The sequence below is a fragment of the Ranitomeya variabilis genome, chromosome 7, assembly GCF_051348905.1.
Source record: "Ranitomeya variabilis isolate aRanVar5 chromosome 7, aRanVar5.hap1, whole genome shotgun sequence".
Lineage (NCBI taxonomy): Eukaryota > Metazoa > Chordata > Amphibia > Anura > Dendrobatidae > Ranitomeya > Ranitomeya variabilis.
Genome location: NC_135238.1, coordinates 212,810,695 through 212,814,783, shown reverse-complemented (window position 1 = coordinate 212,814,783; position 4,089 = coordinate 212,810,695).

Below are 4,089 nucleotides of genomic sequence, written 5' to 3'. Positions count from 1 at the left end.
TCTTCTGACCAAGACGGAGAGCCCCAACACATCATCGAGTTTCCAAGTTTATTACGGTTGCTCTGTTAGATTTGTCCCAGCTCCCTTCCGGAAAGACTTAGGTGGCCAAACCCGATAGGAAGCTTGATCTTCAGTGGGGTCATTCGTCTAAGGGGGCTGGACATGCTGGTGAGAGAAAAACAGTCCATCATATCTCCCGGCATTATTGGTGGCCTACCCTTCGCAAAGATGTTGTGGATTTCATCTCGGCCTGTCCATATTGTGCCCAGAACAAGACCACGAGACAGCTTCTTTCCGATTTTCTACTTCCTTTACCTGGAACGCGGGCACCCTGGCAGCATATTGCAATGGACTTCATCACCAATCTCCCTCTGTTGGCTGGTTGTACCATTATCTGAGTGGTTGTGGATCATTTTTCCAAGATGGCCCATTTCTACCCACTCTCTGGTCTTACATCTGCTCCTGTACTGGCAGAAGTTAATTCTACATGTTTTCCACCTTCATGGTCTTCTGCTCCATATCGTCTCGGATAGAGGCGTTCAGTTTACTTCCCACTTCGGGAGGGCTACCTGCAAATTGCTCAATGTCTCCATGGATTTCTCTTCGGCCTATCATCCTCAGTCCAATAGTCAGGTGGAGCGAGTCAATCAAATCTTGACCAACTTCTTGCAACACTTTTTCAATGCATACCATAGTGACTGGTCCGAACTGCTCACGTCGGCCAAGTTTTCGCATAACAATCATGAATGAATCTTCTGCTAAAACTCATTTTTTTGTGGTGTACGGTCAACACACCAATATCCTGTTTACTATTTTCACTACCTCTGATATACCTGCTGCTAAATCTCTCGTAAACGTTTTTTCTGAGATTTGGGGAGACACCAGGACCACATTATTGAGGTCCTCAGAGCAGATAACGAGACATGTGGACAACAGAAGTCTGGATCTGCCTCAGTTCCATGTGGGGGACAGGGACTGGATGTCATTTAAGTATATGCGTCTCAAGGTATCCTCCTATAAATTGGATCTTCGCTTCATCGGTCCATTTGAAGTTCTGAGACAGTTCAATCCAGTGGCTTATACGCTCAAACTTTCAGGCTCCTTACGAATGTAATGCTTTTCATGTATCTCTTCTGAAACCTGTTGTCCTCAGTCTTTTTTTAGAGATCCTACAAACACTCCTGCTCCGGTCAGCACTGACGATGTTTTTGCAGATAAGAACATTCTGGCTACCAAGAGGGTAAGAGGTAAAACATTTTATCTTGTTGATTGGAGGGGTTTTGGCCTCCAGTTAGCACTGAGGATGTTTTTGCGGATAAGAACATTCTGGCTACCAAGAGGGTAAGAGGTAAAATATTTTATCTTGTTGATTGGGGAGGTTTTGGCCTAGAGGAGAAGTCATGGGAGCCCAAGGAGAACATCCATGCCCCTCTCCTCCTCGAGAAGTTCCTTGCGGGCCTGAAAAAGAAGGGGGCGTAAAGGGGGGCACTGCAACGCCGGTGTCTCTGCATCCCCTTTCCTGGCAGAGACACAGACGCTCTCACCGCCTGGGCACAGCAACTCCCGCTCCTCTTCCAGCCTTGTCTCCGTCGCCCCTGCTCTCAGCCTCCCTCCCCCGGCAGAGGCACCGACATACTCACCGCTGTGGTCTTGCACCCCATTCTCCTGCAGCTGCCTGGGGGCTGCGCACTGCCCGGGCACAGTGCTTAGAGCGTGAACGCGGGCCCGGCTTCTTACAGGAACAGCGCGTGTCGTTCTAAAGTGTCCCCAGCTAATGGCTGGGGAGCACTTATTATTTAAGGCGTCTCCATCCGGTGGGAGGTGACTGTACAATGTTGTAAAGCGTTCGTATTCCTGAATACCAGTCTATCAGCCGTGCCCTTCAGCCTGCCTATCCCCCGACCTAGCCTGCACCTGCCAGTGGCCATCTTCTCACCAGCCGGACCCGTCTGCATCCGTAGTACCTGTCGTCTTATTCTGCCTGCCTGCATCCATTGGACATTCCCTTGGGCCACCCCCAGCTACCCGTTAATAAGGGGTCAGCTGCCATCTACCCAAGGTCAGTCCTGGAGTAGCACCTGGACCACCTCTCTTGTCTCTCCTCGGATCTCTGAATCGTACGCTGCTGCGTATCCATAGTCAGATTAGGTAAGGCTCCTAGTCACGCCCCTTCAGGTCTTTCTTGGGCTTCGGCACAGTGGTTCCACTACCCAGCCCATTACACCTCAGGTAATAAAGGACCAATATTTCTACCTTCACCAAGCACTGGGTCAGAGTAGTAACACAATTACCCTTCCTCCAAGCTTGACTCATGTCCTACCTAGGGCGTTTAGGCTGGGGAGACTGAGGCTGTGTAAGAGTTGAAACAGTGTTCTGGACTTCTTCCCTAATTAATGCCCTCATGCTGGTCATAAATGAAGATTGCTCATCTTTAATTTTTTTAGATATTGTCAGGACTCTGAACATTTTTATTACCTTTTGTGCATTACTGCCCTTTTCCAAGATGGCGTCTTTGGTCTCATGTGCACTGTGTCTTCCTGCTATGAAACTCCACCCCAGCCTTCAGTCTGTGCTAGAGTATTCTGCCTTGCATCCAGCTCCTGACTCTGATGACTCCCTGGCTATATACCTGCTCCTGTGAACGTGTGTGGTTATCCTGCTACTCTGCTCTGAGTTCCTGCTGCTTACACCAGTTTCCAGTAATCCTCCTTTATCTGCTGCTCGTGTTTACTCCCATCTGCTGCTCGTGTTTACTCCCATCTGCATTTGCTGGACATGTAAGCTGTTGCTGCTCTGCTTAAACCTGAGATTATCACCCAGGCCTTCCTGGTTGAGATAAGACATTGCTTGAACTGCCTTATAAGCATATCTATCTATGTTTGGATTAAAACAAGCACTTATTCGTGTCAAGTATCCTCAAGAATAACTGTGCTTCATAGACTTTCTGCTTGATTGCATTTTCCTCTGAAGTTCCCTATAGACTGTTTAAGCTGCATTTAATATTTACACCAAGTGTTGTGGACTTGAGTTTCTCTCTGCACCTGTTTGAATCACCGTGTGATAATATAGACTTTACCACTTATAAAACTGTGTCCTGTAGTTGTCTTGTTCCACGCAAAGAGTCTCCTGAGTTATCCCCTATAATTATTACAGATGTGCAATCTGCACAAAGCTTCTTGCTGTATGCTTCTGGTAACTGAGAATTATAAGTAGCGCATCTGTTAACTCTCTTATTATTTGAGGTAGATTTTTAAGTGTTTCCTTGTCCTACAATAATAACTACATGAGTTTATAAAGTATATTCTACAAGGAAAGAAGATGACAATCTGTCATCCGACCTCACTCACATGACCAAGGGATGGTTCTGCAGACTGGATGTCAGAACGGCCATAATTCTGTCCCTGCATTGCTAGGCAAGCTGCTAGTAAGGCTGGCCCCTTGCACATGGCAATAAATAGCACTGCTCACCTGGCTTCCATCATCTGATTCGTCTGAGTCCTAGGCAGCCACATCTGCTGCCCGTCTGTAATAAGAGCTGGTCCAATAAGGTCCTGAGGCTCACGTTGGAACGCACGCCGCTTTTATGTCAATTCCAGCCCCGCCTATGCGTTACACGCTGGAACGCACAATGAAATGCCAGATAACTTGGTTACTTTTGGAACCGGAAGGGCGTGTCATTGTGGAATGCATGCCGGGTGTTTCTCAGGAAAGCCTCCAGAGCCAAGAGTGCTCCTAGACACAGCAGCAGGAAGCCAAACTCCCTACAGAGAAGCTCCAGGAGCCACAGCTAGACTGGGAAAAGCTGAGATACCTCTGCCCAGAGAGATATCACCTCTGGCTCCACCACCAGAGAAAGGGAAGAGATAGAGCCCCTCCAATACCCCAAAGCCTGCTTCAAATAAGTGTTCTTCATTCACCAAGTGCCCTCTCTTGTGTTTGTCCATGATAGGGAAAGGAAGAACACTGGTGGTTGGTTGTGCGGAAGGACTATTTAACCTCTTCTGTGTCAAGAATAAGGAGGATAGGGCAATGGGAATTTCAGTTCCTGATCTTGTTTTCATGGTAGGTGAGCCACTGCTAGAAGTGATA